This window comes from Mesoplodon mirus (assembly GCF_964341445.2).
Source record: "Mesoplodon mirus genome assembly, chromosome: 14".
NCBI classification, from domain to species: Eukaryota; Metazoa; Chordata; class Mammalia; order Artiodactyla; family Ziphiidae; genus Mesoplodon; species Mesoplodon mirus.
In genome coordinates this window covers 12022889-12038522 of record NC_138990.1, presented here as the reverse complement: position 1 = coordinate 12038522, position 15634 = coordinate 12022889, and the positions used below count along the sequence as shown (strand labels likewise).

At 50.9% G+C, this 15634-nt stretch overlaps 1 protein-coding gene across 2 annotated transcripts in view; it reads left to right on the top strand.

The window, feature by feature from the left end:
• Window positions 1-3056: 3056 nt before the first annotated feature.
• Window positions 3057-15634, top strand: part of PSD4 (pleckstrin and Sec7 domain containing 4) — a 35661-nt gene continuing 23083 nt past the window's right edge. Inside the window, exons 1-2 of one of the 2 annotated variants that reach the window (XM_082643075.1) lie at window positions 3057-3335; window positions 6247-6396. The gene's annotated coding sequence lies outside the window, so the exon portion shown is untranslated. The remainder of the gene's footprint in view (window positions 3336-6246; window positions 6397-15634) is intronic. The other variant, XM_082643076.1, reaches the window with a different exon arrangement.

Here is a 15634-nt window from a genome sequence, read left to right as displayed (position 1 = left end):
TGCCTATCTCCCCTCTGGCAGGGAAAGATTGAGGTGTCTCTTCATTCCAGGTTAATACAGATAGAGATGTTTCCCTCCCTGGAGGGGATATATTTATATTCCTTTTGGTTGTTTATTTTAAAAGTAATAGGGATCGTATTTCTGCTGAAATTCCCTGTCTTCACCCTTTATATCTACCTTTTGCTGTAGGTTCTCTAACATTTTTATCATAATTTTTATTTTTAATTCTTTATTTTTATTATTATCTAATTATTTTATCTAATTTTTATTTTTAATTTTTATTTTAATTTTTAATTTTAATTTTGATTCCAACATCTTATTTGTCTGTACATGTGATATTGTGATATAATAAGAAATACAGGGGCTTCCCTGGTGGTGCAGTGGTTGAGAATCTGCCTGCCAATGCAGGGTACACGGGTTCGAGCCCTGGTCTGGGAGGATCCCACATGCCACGGAGCAACTGGGCCCGTGAGCCACAATTACTGAGCCTGCGCATCTGGAGCTTTTGCTCCACAACAAGAGAGGCCACGATAGTGAGAGTTCCGTGCACTGCGATGAAGAGTGGACCCCGCTTGCCACAACTGGAGAGAGCCCTCGCACAGAAACGAAGATCCAACACAGCCAAAAATAAATAAATTAATAAAAAAAAAGAAATACATATTTGGTCTTTGCCTCTGGTTTCTGACACAGAACTCCTAAAACCTCTTGTAATTTCCTGAGTGAGAAGGTGATAGGAGCATCTTTTGTTGTAATACTTGGGGTTTTTTTGTTTGTTTGTCTGTTTGTTTTGTCCCCAGTTTTTGAAATAGCTCTGCAGTGACAAAGGTGAGCATTTTTGTTATTCATAACAGGCAGATTTCAACAACACCTGAGTTTATGCTAATGAGGTGACTTTTGGAAAGCTCCTACAGATGGGGGCTGGTTGCTAGGGGAACCAGTCATGTGACTAGACGTTTGGAACTTTCAGTCCTACCCCTTGACCTCCAGGGAGTGGAGAAGTGCTAGAGACTGAATTCAGTCACCAGCGGTCAATTATTTAATCAATCATATGCCTATGTAATGGAACCTCCATAAAAACCCTAAACAACTGGTTTTGAAGAGTTTCTGGGTTGGTGAACGCGTCCATGTGCCAGGAGGGTTGCGTGCCTGGAGATGGTATAGAAACTCTGCACTCTTTTTTTGTCCTATGTATTCATTGCATTTGGTTGTTCCTGAGTTATATCCTTTATAATAAGCTGGTAATAGTAAGTAATGTGATTCCTGAGTTCTGTGGGCCATCCTAGCAATTAACAAACCTGAGGAGGGGGTCCTGGGAGTCCTCAGTTTATAGCCAGTGGGTCAGTGGGACTTGCAATGGGGGGCAATCTCATGAGACTGAGCCTTTAACCTGTGGGGTCTGCACTAACTCTGGGTAGTGTCATAATTAAATTGTAGGACACTCTGTTGGTCTGAAGAGTTGGAGAATTGATTAATGTGAGGGGAAAACCCACATATTTGGTATCAGAAGTACTGAGAGTATAGAGGAAAACAGTTTTCCTTTAGTGGGTACATTTTAGTTGACTGGATTCTTTTCCCCCTTTGACCATAGTTCACATTTTCTGTTCACAATGTCTACTATTTTGTTGTTGTTGTTTTGTATGGTAGACATTGTGAATGATGCATTGTAGATGCTCTGGATTCTTTTATTTTCCTCTGAAGAGTGTCAAATTTTGTTCTAGCAGGAAGTTAAATGATTGGAAATGCACCTTTGGTTTTGCGGGGGCTTGGTTTTAGATTTCTCTTGGCTTGTCCCTAATCCTGGGGTATATCCCTTAATCCTGGAATGCAGTCTTTACTCCTTGGGTGTGGTCATTCTGAGGTGTCAATGGACAGTCCAAAGTGCTTGCCAAGCCCCTCTAAGATAGCAGGACTTGACCCCAAATTCCCCAGCAGCAGGCAACTAACTGCTCAAATCTCTGCTCAGCTATATTTTTCCTTTGGGTCATGTGGATTCTTGCCTCATGCGTGTTCATTCAGGAGTCAGCCAAGGATGTGAGGGAAGTTTGCAGGCAGATGTTGGACCTCTCCCCTTTGTGGTTCCCTCCTCTCCAGGATTCTTCCCCTCAGGGAGCGACCCCTCACCTCCCAGCCCCAGTTTACATCACATCACTGCTTATCTCTCCTGCAAACTTTTGGAGTATTTGCTTCAGGCTTCTATCCCATAGCGCCTAGTCAGTGTCTGACATACATACCGTAGGTGCACAATAAATGTCTGTAGCGTTAACTAGTGAATTACTAATAAGTTGTAGGATCGCTGACCTAGCATCAGGGGCTCATCCTAAAAAGACAAAGCAGCAGCATTGTGCAGTGATGACTGTCTATGTGGCCTTGGTCAGGTTATTTCCCCTCTCTGTGCCTCAGTTTCCTCATTGTATGGAAAGCTGCCTACCTTATACGGTGGTTGTGAGGATTAGGTATTAAGACAGGTAGAGAGCTAGTGCCTGGCACATCAATAACGCTCATAAATCAAGTATTAGCTGCTGCTGTTGCTTGAGGACCTGCAGCATCCCATAGAGACGGACTTCTCCACGTTGTCAATCTGTAAGGAAGCTGAACTATCACTGGCTGTACTGGAAAAAGGGAATCAACTTCTATTTTCACATACGGTGTCTTATATAGTTACAGAAATGGAAACCAGAGAGTGACATCAAGTGGGACATTAAAAAACAAGGGCTTCTTGCCAATATCACTACGTCTGAGGACATGTTTGCTCAAACAAATTGAAGTTTCAAGACACAACTATTTGCCTCCAAGCCACCGATCCCCAAACCGGCTAGCGAAAGTTCACCAGTTGTCTGTAAGTCAACAGTTACAGACAGCTGAAATTCTGAGCTCAAATAATGCAAGTTTTTCTTGCGCCCACGAAAGAGCTGGCACAGGATGGGTTTGGAGGGACACGGATTTTGACCCGGCTCGGGGCGGGCACCCGTCTGGGGCTGGCCTGGGCTTCCGGCTGGTTTCCGAGCTGGAGGAAGACACCGGAGAGAGGGCTCGGGGCGCCGGCGGCCCAACGGGGACAGCGCAGGTCGCGCAGGAGGCGCCCGCCCGCCGCCGTCAGACCAGTCGGACGGCTTCGCCCGCCCCGCCCCGCGCCGCGGGCCCGGCCACCGCCCTCCGTCTCCCCGCCGGAAACCCAGTGCCTCGCGCGAGCCGCGCGCCGGAGCTGGACCGGCCTGGTCCCCCGCGCAGCCGCCGCCCCGCGTTCCCCGCCGTCCCCGGCCCGCGCCTGGGCTCCGGGCCATGGGGCGCCCGGGCGGCCGGGCGGGCGGCCGGAGCAGGAGCCCAGCGGGACACTGGTAAGGGCAGGTGGGGCCCCGCACCGGCCTCGCTGCGGAGAGTGTGCCGCGCACTGGGGGCGCCGCCGAGCGAGGGAGCATCTGCGCAGCCGGGGAGAGCGGGAAGAGGCTCCGAGGGGCGAGAGCGAGTGGGGCTGGTGGGGTCCTCAGCGTTCAACCTCATCAGAGGCCGGGCCCGCCCCGCCCCCGCCCCCGACAGCAGGGGGACGCTCCCTGGGAGAGTCAAACTGCCCGGCCTGGGGTGCGGTGGCTCCATAGGCTCCTCCAGCCGGGCGGGGTGCATCTGGTTGCAGGAGGAGCCCTTAAAACCATCCAGCATCAGACCTGGGCGACACCGAGGGCCTAACTCCTTATCTCCCGTTGGCCTCAGTGGCCCCTAGGCCGGTGACCCGGCGGGGCCCTCCTCCCTGCTCCCTGCTTGCTGGGAGCCTGGCCAGTCTGGCAGGCTGCCCCCGCCAGGAGCGCACTGGGATGGAGGAGAGCCCAGCTCTTCCCCACTCGCTTGGATGCTGGCCCCTCTCCTTGGCCCTTCTCCTTGGCCCTTCTGGGTGTGTCTGGTCAGAAAACACCAGAGGTTCCTAAGAAGGTAAACAGTGTCTGCTCAGCAGACAAACTCACTTTCCCCTCTAGGGTTCTTTCTGGCTCTAGGATTGAGTTTAGCTTCTTTCAGTGAAACAGTGGAGCCAGGGCTGTGAGTTCCTTGCAGGTGTTTGCTAAGTGTGCTGACCCAGGCCCTTGGGTCCATGGCCTGCATGTCTAGGTCAGGTGGGCAGCATCAACGTGAAGGCCAGGGCGGCTGGGGGCTCCACCTGCCCCGGACCTCATTAACCCAGTCCTTCCCCTGGCCCAGGGCTGATTGGATGTAATTAGCAGCTAATTGGATGTCTCAGCCCCTCTACATAAGAAACGTCAAGGTCAGGTTCAGACAGCAGATAAGTGCCGAGTGATTCATTTCTTTCTTCCTTTATGTGAGGGCTCTGAAGAAGGGTCATTCATTCATTCATCCATCCATCCATTCATTCAACGTATATTTACTGACTGCCAACCACTAATCAGACGTGAAGGCGGTGGGAATACAGCTGCTCTCGTTTACATGAATTGCGGGAGAGAGAAAATAAGTAAGCAGATGAAGAGTGATTAAGTGCTGTAAAACAAAACAAAACAGGATGATGATGGGCATGACCGTGAAACAAATCAGAGAACTCGGCCCTGACCTAGAAAAGGTAGCAAGCAGGCTTTCTAAATGAGGTAGGAAAATGGTACCATCTTCAGGCCCTCAAATTCTGGGGGCACAGGATAGGATGTCCTCTGTGACCATGAACAGGGACTTATGAGCTGCCTACAAGGGATCCGTGTATAAAAGATGAGAGGTGAGTAGCCCCGCTGTGGAGTCCTGAGAGTGTCCTTCTTTTTGGGAGGCTTAAATCTGAGGTGGAGATTTAAGCTTCCCCAGAAGACGTACCCTGTTGACTCGATTATTTGTTCATTCATTCAACAAATACCGAGGGCCCATATGTTAGGCAGTATTCTGGGTGTTAAGGATACATCACTGAACAAGAAAGTCTTTCCTCTCTAGAGCTTATTTTCTGGTGGAGAGAAATGGACAGTAACAAAAACAGCAATTTTAATGTCATGTCAGATAAATGCTGCGAACAAAAGCAAAGCAGCTTAAGGGGTTAGAAGGTGAGGGGACCTCCTGGGTTCAATAGGGTGGTCAGGACAGGCTGTGCTGAGGAGCCGGATGTAGACAAGACACAGGCATGTGACTAGCTGGGGGAAGAACATTCCAGGCAGAGGGCACGGCAAGTGCAAAGGCCCTGAGACGTGAAGGAGGCTGGAGCGGGCTGGGCATTGCTGAACAGGAAGGAGGCCATGGTGGCTCTGAGAGGTGAGCAGGCACCTCTGAGGCTCTCATTAGAGGAGGCGGGGTGGGGCTCAGCCCGCTGACCGGAGGCATCCAGGAAAGCAGGTGATGCTCTCAACTGCTGCGGCAGGAAGATTTACATGCTCCCGAGAAAACTCAGGGTCAGGCCTGGAGGTTTACACTAGCAAGGGAACAGGCGATCACCAGAGATGGAGAGTGTGTCTCTTGGCAGGAGAGGTATCACTTGCTTTCCTTATACCCAGCATCCATCCAACAACATGGGCTAAAGTGGGAGGTACACACCAAGTTTTCCAAATCAGTAAAGACTTGATATGGGGAGAAAAACTGTTGCCTTCTAGGAAAATTCCAATAATCTTCTGTTTTTCAAAAGAATGATCTCATTAGTAGATTTAAAAGGAAAGCAGGAGAGGATATCGGGCATGTACTATATGCCAGGCTCTCTTGAGCACTTCATGTGCAAACACAAATCATTCTCACAGCATGTCTGTGATGTATGGACCACCCCATTTCACAGATGAGAAAACTGAGGCCCAGCGAGAATAAGAAAGTTGCCCACTTTTACACAGCTAGTAAGTGAAGAATCAGGATTTATAATCAAGTGGTGCAGTTTTAGAGCCAAGTGCTCTGAAAGAGAGAGAGAGAGGTTTTGGCTGAAGGGATGTTTGTCTGCAGTAGAAAGGGTCTCCAGGGTGCCTCACAGCAGGGGCTGGTTAGAGAGAAGACAGCAGGACTTATGGGTGCATTCCACTTCTTTTCTGCTTTTTAAGATAATATTTGCATGGGTTAAAAGTTCTTTTAAAAATATTTTGAAAGGTGCTACTTGCCTGTGTTAAAAATCTTTTTACAAGTGTTCGTTCAAACAGCCCTTAAGGAACACAGTGAGAAATCTCCTTCCTTCTCCTGTCCTCTGATTCCCAATCTTCTTTCTTCAATTGAGAATACTTGCAGACCTGTGTTCTATTTGTAAATGAGCATATACGTATTATACTTTTTCTTTTCTCTCTTTTTTTTTACACAAATAATAAGAATACGAATACTCAGGTCTGGGACTTCCCTGATGGTCCAGTGGTTAAGACTCCGCACTTCCACGGCAGGGGACAGGGGTTCGATCCCTGGTCGGGGAAGTTCTGCGTGCCGTGCAGGCGGCCAAAAAAAGAAAAAAAAAAGAATACTCAGGTCTGTACCTTGTACCATGCCCCCCTTCTTTTTAACTTAATATACTTATTCAGATTCAGGACATATAGATGTGCTTCATCCTTTTAAAATAAATGTGTAATATTTCACTGAATGGATTTAACATATTTATCTAGCCATTCCTTTATGGTCTTCTAAATTGTTTTCCCCATTTTCATCTGTTTGTTTGCTGTGATAGACAACTATGCATTAAGGATACCTGTACATCTTTGCTCACTTCTGTGACTGTTTCAGCAGGAGAAATCCATAAATGTGTAATTACCGATTGAAAGGCTCTGTGTGTTTTAGATTTCAGTTGATGCCAGCCTGGTGTTATAAACTGTTCTTGCCAATTTGGCAGACCAAAAAAATGGCATGCCATTGTCGTTTTAATAGGTATTTATAGTGAGCGGCGTTGTGAGTCTCCTGTATGTTTTAAGCCCTTTGTCTTTCTCTGTCTGTGGACTGTTCATGTCCTTGGCTTATGATTTAACTTGGATTTTTGTCTTGTTGTTATTATTGAATTATAAGGGGTCTTATGATGATTTTCTCTTCACCCCTCAACTCTAGTCCCACTGACTACCCTTCCCCATCTTCCCTACCTTTGTGCACAGCAGCTACTCTGATATATGTATGATATGTTTATACTGGGATCTGGACTATTTTTGAGAAATATATGATGTTGATTTCTATATGCATATATTTTAAACTTACATACGTTGTATTGTGCTACAAATCATGATCTTACTTCTAAACCCGGTGCTATTTTTTAAGAAGATTTATCTGGCTGCTCCCTGGACACTCGGTTTGTTGCTTCTGATTGCTGCACTGCTTTCTGAGGTTGGAATTATGGAATTATCGTAACGGTTGATTCTCACTGGCTTGGTCTAGAAAGCTTGTTTGGAGAAATGGCATGATGGGAGTGAGCTCTGGAGGCTGAAGAGGATTGGATAGGTGGAAAGGGGGATGGGGAAGGGAACAGAGCTGACCAGGAGCCCAGCATGAGGACACGCCAATGTGTGAAATTTCCAGGAACTATTCAGAGGAGCCCCATAGATGGGGGGTGTGGTTCAGGGTGGGAGTGTGTGGTCCTAGGAGAGGCTGGGGGTCTCAGATGCCCGTGCTGGGTTCTTCCTAAAGACAATGAGGAGAGGTAGTCTGTGGGGGTCAGCCAGGAAGGATTTTCAAGGGCAGAAGTGATCTCCTGGAGGAGAATTGGGATGGACTGTGGACGTGAACCTGAGAGGCAGGAGGTCCCTGGGGTTCTCCGGATGGGTGGGGAGCAGTGGGGCTGCCGGGGAGGGAGAACCAGCAGGACTGGATGCTGGAGGCATGAGGGGTGCCTGCTAACTTGGGAAACGGGGCACATGTGATGCTGCAGACAGGACCTGGAGTGCAGGGCTGGGCACGGCGCGGGGGGTGGGGGGAGGCACGCTCACGGGCACGTGGACAGGCGATCGGGCACCTGTTGATTCTGAAGTGCTGCTCACCTGGATAAAGGATTTCCGTTGGCATTTAGGACTCCGGGCTGGGGTTAGGGTTCATGAACCTTCAGCGAGTGGGTAGGCGATGAACGTGTGGGAGTGGGTGAGGTCACCGTGAGAGAGCATTAAGGGCAAAAGAGGCCGCACTGGAACAAAGCCCCGGGTTGTGGATGAACAGGCTTGAGAAGTGGATGGACAGGCTGGACCAGCAAGGAGGCACGGATGCACTTTCGAACTCTGCCCTTTGCTGGCTCCGCAATCTCTGGAAAGCATCCTGTCTGCCTGGGAACCTGGGCAGGGGTGGGGCGGGGGTCCTTGTAAACAAGGACGGCCGACGAGGGGTCCCTGCCTTCCTGGCATCTCTCAGTGTGCCCTTGGAGGATGAGTGGAAGGGCTGAGGCAGACAGGAGAGAAAAGGCCTCCGGAAGCACAGGTGTGCGGGCTCTCTCCCCGGGGAGGAGCTCGGGGCCCCAGGGCTGTTCCTGCTGGAAGCTGCCAAGCCAGACTGCCCGCTCTGTCCCTGTGGGCAACTGTTGACAGACATGATCTGTTCCAGCTGGCACAGAGAGGGCACTGGGCAGCCTAGGGCTTTGTTGCTCTGGGCAGGCTTATGTGTGAGCTCCCCCAGGGTAACACAGACCTTTCGGGGGTGGGGGGGCCCCAGACAAAACCCCCTCTGAGTCTTGTCTCCCTCCTTCGCAATGTCAGCATATACCTGTTCTCTCTTTTTTTTAAATAAAGTTTTTTTTTAAAATTTTTATTTATTTTATTTTTGGCTGTGTTGGGTCTTCGTTGCCGCATGCGGGCTTTCTCTAGTTCCGGCGAGCGGGGGCTACTCTTTGTTGCAGTGTGTGGGCTTCTCATCGCGGTGGCTTCTCTTGTTGCGGAGCACGGGCTCTAGGCGTGCGGGCTTCAGTAGCTGTGGCGCACGGGCTTCATTGCTCCGCGGCATGTGGGATCTTCCCAGACCAGGGCTCGAACCCGTGTCCCCTGCCTTGGCAGGCAGATTCTTAACCACTGCGCAACCAGGGGAGCCCACCTGAGCCCACCTGTTGTCTTTTTTATGTAACACCAGAGCCTTGCTTTTCCGCTGGTTGTGCACCTGAATTTCCTGTTCATCAGTCAATGGCTGATGAAGGCTAATTAGCATTATAAGGAAGACCCTCGACCCCCGCCCCGTCTTCCTCCAAAAGAGTAACTGTTTGAAAGGTTGGATTCAGCCCACTCATTTACATAGCTTGTCATGACTTTTGACAGAAGAGTTTTCCACCTATACTATTTTATTTCATATTTTTCCTTGAATACACACAATTTGAAAAAAACAACATGAAGTAGGCATTATTTACTTTAGCGTGATCCTTAGCCACGATATCTGTGAAATCGTGGTTTTTTTAAATGCATATTCAAATACATGCTCAACTATTAAAAATGTTTATTATGTGTACCATATGCCTACTTAGGCAAACACAGCTCTAGATTAGTGGATTCATGGAGGAGATGATCTTCGCTATGTGGGAGAGAGGGAAAAAAACCTTTTCCTCTACCCTCTAAGATTTTGTCACTGGGACCTGCGAATTAAACTGGCAAAAGATTAACAGTAGAAAAAGGTTTATTGGCCTGCATGTGGGAGCCAGTCAGAGAAGTAGCTGGCTTGTTAAAGGATTAAAGGCTTATATACCTAAATTCGTAGGGGAAAGGGAGCACGGAGAAAGAGGCTTCTCTGGGAAGAACAAATAGTTTTCTTTTCCAGAGACAAATGGGTTTTTAGAACAAATGAGAAATGACAAAGTAGTGATAATGTTGGTCTCTACAGGTGTGCGTGTTTTTGCAGTCTCCTTGTGGGCCGTAGATCTCTCCTAGAGAAGGGGCTCGGGGTAGATTTTATTGAGTTCTCCCTTCTGGGAGTAGATCTGCCCTGCAGAAGGAATTTATGGCTGCCTTATTTCTCAGAATTTGCTGCTTTTAGTCAGATAAGGAAAGCTCTGAGAAGGCTTCTTACTGTAACTGTCAAATCTCAAATGTCTTCATCTCAAACTTCATCCCAGTTCTGGGGCTCCGAGTAGGTCCCTACACCAAGATCAGAGAGGTCACCCTGCAGCCAGTTGAGCGGTGGTAGCAGTGAGGGGTCAGAAACAACAAATACCCATGCAGACCCTCTTAGGCCCACCACCGTCTCACTCTGGTCGTCCACTGGCAACCTGGTGGGTAGGGGGGTTGGCAAAGAACCTCCCAGTCTTTAAAGTAAGCAGGGAAATTCAATCATTATTTAATTCAACAGATTTAATTTATTGTTGCTGATGACAAACATCATACATATCTATTTATTTATTTGTTTTTTGTACATACGTATTTATTTTTAAACAGCAGGTACACACCAAAAACACATAAAGAACTTAACATCATGTCTACTGTTACCACACCCAGATAGCTGCTATCAACCAGCGTTTTGGTATTTCATTGCCTAAATACACACATTTTTTGTTTGTTTGTTTGTTTTGCGGTACACGGACCTCTCACTGCTGTGGCCTCTCCCGTTGCGGAGCACAGGCTCCGGACGCGCAGGCTCAGCGGCTATGGCTCACGGGCCCAGCCGCTCTGTGGCATGTGGGATCTTCCGGGACCGGGGCATGAACCCGTGTCCCCTGCATCAGCAGGCGGACTCTCAACCACTGTGCCACGAGGGAAGCCCAGTACACACATTTTTTAAGAAAGAGACCATACTGAACATATAATCAAGTTTCTTACTTAATAATATGCCGTGAGACTCTTTCCACTTCATGAAACACTCTTCAAAAACAAGATAGTTAAAGGTTGCTGAGGTTCGCTCTATGGTTCTATGGTTATATCATAATTTATTTATCTGGTTCCTGGTGGATGCTGAGGTTGTGAGCATTTTTGCTTTTATAAATATCTTAGTGCACATGTATTTCAACAGATGTTTGTAAGCATCTTCTGGGTGCCCAGGGGGCTCAAGGACAGATGTGAATAACTGTAGAGCCCTACTCGCTGCTTACCTAAGAAGGACAGACCTGTGACAAGCGGCTGCAGGGAAAATGCCAATCTGAAAGTACAGGGTGGCTTTGGGAGAGAGCAGCTGGGGCCGGACTTTGGTGCCAAGGAATAAGAAGGCCAGGGGGTGGTGGCCTGGGCACCTGTCCACAGGCTGGGTAGGGACGCCTCCCAAGGTTGCCGTACCCACCGCGGGATTGGGCAGCCAAGTCCGAGAGATAGAAGCTTGTCACTCACTTTCGTAATAATCACTTGTGGCCCTTGCCCAGGAAAACAAGGGCAGCCTTGGTGCCCTTGTGTGTAGGGAGGTTGGTGATGGTGCTACCGCTGGCCCATGATCCCTGTCTCTGGGAGACCTCTCCCTCCCAGTCTAAGGCCACAGGTGTTAGGGAGGGGCACCAGTGGCCCCTGCCATGGGCTCCGTCCCTAGAAGCCCTCACCCTGGCCCTCCCTCCCAGCTGCTGGCCAGTGGGACTGTGACCATCTACTCTGGCAGAGGAATATTTAGGAAGGTAGGTGTCCTCCTGTCTGTCCTTCCTGAGGGCTCAGGCTTGTGGAGGCCTGAGAGCTAAGAGGGAAAAAGGCATTTTCTGGAGAAAGGAGCAGGTGGCTGCCTTACTCCCAGGCCTCCCTAAAGGACAGAACCTCTACAGTGATAAATTCAGGGACATGGGGGCCCGTCGAGGTGCTTCTGGCCCCGGCTCTCCCCCGGCCTGGTAGCCGGTACCCCCGGAACGATGGTAGTGAGTTCCATCACTGTTGGAGTTTTCATAAGCTCTGCGTTGTAGAAATGAGCTCAGGCTGGGCCGTGAGGAGCCCTGCTCTCTTGGAAAGCAATCCCGCTCCTTCGATTCAGCAGCGTGTAAATGGCAACAGGGTATAGCAGACAGTGCATTTGGTGTGGCAGTCCTGGGTTCAAGTCCAGCCCGAGAGGCTGCTCCGACCCTCGGTCTCCTCATCTGTGCTGTGGCGTGGGGATCATAACACCCCAACCCCACCCCGGACTCTAGGGTTTCGAGATGCTGCTTGTAAAGGGCCTTGTGAGTGTCAGCCCGTAGGGGTCCTCTGTGCAAGGTAGTGAGAAGTCAGGTGCCCATTCCCTGCCTCTGCTGCCTCCCGCCTCTCACCCCTCTGCCTCTCAGGAGGGCAGGCTGTGTGCTGAAAGCCCCAGGGCTCCTCTCCTGGAAGGTGGGCTGCACTCCGCCATCCGCGCTCAGTGTGTGAGATGCCACCTCCCCACCTGTGCTGAGCAGCTTCCGCTGCGGGCAAACAGGAAGCCACTCACCTCAAGGGAGGCAGGAAGGGGCTGCCTGGCAAGGCTGCCTGCTCCTGGGCTGTGGTTGGGTCCGGAGGCTGCGAGTGTGCTGGGCCCTGGGGAGGGGGACAGTGGGCAGGGACCCCCAGAAGTGGGAGGGGGCACCAAAGATCAAAGCTCACCGCCAGCAGGGGCTCTGGGCACAGGAGCTAGTTGCCCTGCACCTGCCCACACTGAACCACATGCCCTGTGAGCTGGAGGCCCCCCATGCCTGTGGACCGCCCCTCCCCCTGCCCATCCACTTTTGCTCCTTGCATCTTGGGAAGGAGGTGAAAGTGCTATAGGAGACGGCACAGAGCTGGTGGCTGCAGGAGTCTGGGAGTCTCTTCGAGGAGTTTGCTGTAAGCAGGAACCCGCCCCCCCGCCACACCCCAGCTCCCCCCAGATGCACACACCAGACACATATTAGACCCGCTGCCTGGGAGGAGAGGGGAGAGGCAGACTCCGTTTCCCACGGTGCTGCTTGATGTGATTGAGGGTCAGAAGATGAGCAGCTTTGACTCATCCATTCATCAGCAGGTTTTGGAGCAGTTATGAGCCAGGCCCTCTGCTGCACAGCCTGGGTAGAGATAGAGGCGAGTGGACCAGTCCTTGCCCTTGAGAAGTTTACAGTCGGGAAGGAAGGAGACTCATAAATACACGGAGGAAGCCGATTGCTGGTGCCCGGCCTGACCCGCAGCATCTCAGCCCTGGGGAGCCCAGCCTGCCGAGGGTCCCTGGGATGGGTTCAGGGCTGGGAGTGGAGGGGGAAGACCCTTGTCCTCGGCTCCTCATCAGTCCTCACTTCACAGTCGCCTGGCTTCTGCCCCCATCGTGCCTCCAGCCCCCACCCCCAGCTTGTCTGTAACCTCCGTGTGGCCTCGTGGCCTCGTGCGATGGTCACTTTGCTCTTTATCTCGCTCTACTTTCCCATAGCGTTCGACACAGCCGACCACTTCCTCCTTCTGAAGTTATCTTTCTCCTCTCTTGTCTTTCTTTGGTGATGACACACCCTCACGCTGTTTCTCTTACCTCCTTGACAACCCCTGCTGTTCTCCTCTGCGGGCTTTTCCTGGGGAGGCTCCACCAGCCCCCAGTGTGGACCACCTTCCTGCTGGTCACATAGGACCTCCTTTCTTCAGCCCAGCCCCTCCTGTCAACTCCAGGTACCAGCTACTCCTGCTTGAGTATCTCACAGATATCTCAAACCTAATATTTATTTATTTTTGAAATTATACCTTTCTATTTTAACCTTCCAATATATTGTTACTGCTTTATACAGTTTTAATGTTTACTGCATCTTTACCACCCTTTGCTCATAATTTCTTCTTACATCTCAGACCCTCAATCTGGGAGAATTTTCTTTCCTCCTAAAGTGTGTCCTGTAGAACTTTCTTTAGTTTGAGATCGCACTTTCTTAGGTTTTGTGTATCAGAAAATGTCTTTATCTCATCTTTGTTCTTAAAAGATATTTTCATTATATATGAAATTCTGGGGTGGCAGTTATGTTTCTATCACCACATTGAATATTTTATCCCACTGTCTTGTGGCTTCTATCCCTTAAGTTGAGAAATTTGTTATCAGCCTAATTTCAAACCTAATATTTAAAGAATGAAACTCTTGGTTTGCTCCCTGAAGCCTTGTCTCCCCACATCTTTCCCGTTTCAGCAAATACCATTACTACCCATCCAAGTTGCTCAAGCCAGAAATCTAGAAGCTGACCTTGACGTCTCTCTCATCACTTACGTGGCAGATTCTACCAAGCATCCCCGATATAGATCCCACATCCTCTGTCTCACCTTCTCTGCCATTTCTACTGCTCTCGAAACCACTGTCCCACCTCCCCTGGACTGTCACAGAGCCCCTGCCTGGTCTCCTCGCTCTCACTGAGCCCTCCACTGTCTGTTCTCCGTGCAGCAGCAGGTGGTCTTAAAAATAAATACACCTGTCACTCCCCTGCTTAGCCCTGGGGACCCCACGGGATCTGGCCACCCTCCCCTAGGCCAGCCGCACGGGCCACGCTGGCTGGCTTTCTGTTCCCTGCACTCCCGGAGACCTTTCCGCTCTCGGGTGAGAAACGAGACATGCAGTTTCATCTGCCTAAAATGCCCACCCTACACTCTTTACGTGCTGCCTCCTCTTTACGGGGATATGGTGCCCCCGGTCTCCCTTGGCAGTGAGCTTCCCCGCTGTTCACTTTCCTCTCTCCCCATCCCATCCCCCCCACCAGCATTTATCACAGTTTATAATCCCACACTGATTCCTTCCTCGCTTGTTTATTTTCTGTCTGTCACTTGATTGGAAGCTCCTGAGGACAGGGGTCCTGTGCTTTATTCCTGACGGTCCGCAGCTTCTCGCATTGGGATGGCGTGGGGCAGGCGCTGACGGAGCCGTGGCCACGTGCCAGACACCCCGTGAGGCTGGAGGCCTGAGGGAGGGTCTGCGTTTGGGCCGAGGCGACTTTAGGTTTCTGGTTTACCTGGCTGGGCAAAGTATTGTAAAATCCTCCACACAGAAGGAGGAACAGCTTGGGGAAGGTAACGAACCCGGTTTGTGTTGTGCTGCCCTGGAGATAAGCCTGCCCCTAACATTTGCAAGCCCCACAAAAGGGAACAGTGGAGGCCCCCCAGCCCCAAGTTGCGTTCGGATATGTCAGTGTTATAGCATCGCACCTGATGAACTGTTATATACAGCGTGTCCTCTTTTCCTGCCTCTCACTTTGATGATGACCTGGAGGTCCAGCTCTGAATTAGGATTCGCAGCCCCTGCTGAATCTGGCAGCAGAGGCCACCCCAAGCCTTTAGCTCCTTCCGTCTCTCTCCCCTGCCCTGGCTTGGTACCGCACGTGCACGGAGGGGGTCGACCCGCCCCCAGGTCCAGGCCCTCTCCACCCCCTCGCTGCCTCTCCCCCAACCCCCAGGTCTAGGGCTGCACAGAGCAGTGGTGTCCCCGGAGAGGGGAGAGGGACAGGAGTGGAAGTTCCACGGGTCTAGGAAGCGGAGAATCTCAGCCTTCTGGGTGCCCAGGGAAAGGCCTGGGAGGCACGTCCCTGTGGACTCCTCGCCGTGTGCGCGTGCGTGCATGTACATGTGCGTGCGCGCGTGTGCGTGTGCATTGGGGGTGCAGCTGGAGCAAGGCTCGAGCTGGAGCCACGCCCCGTGCGCTGTGGGCCAGGCCAGCCTGGGTCTGAGGGCCTTGGATTATGGGCCTTGCAAGTCGAGGAGTCTTCCGGGCGGTTGGGTTTATGAGGACTAGAGTTCAGGGAGGGGGCCGGGGGCTTTGGACCCTCAGCAGGGATGCTGGTGGTCACTGAGACTGGAGAATAGATTGTGCGGAGGGAGGAGAGAACGGTCCGGTGAGCGTGGTTCCCCCAGCCTCGGACTCAGACTCCTGGACCCCTGTGGCCTGTGGCCTGCAGACATACGTTGGGAATTCGGCTGTGGGAGACGGATGA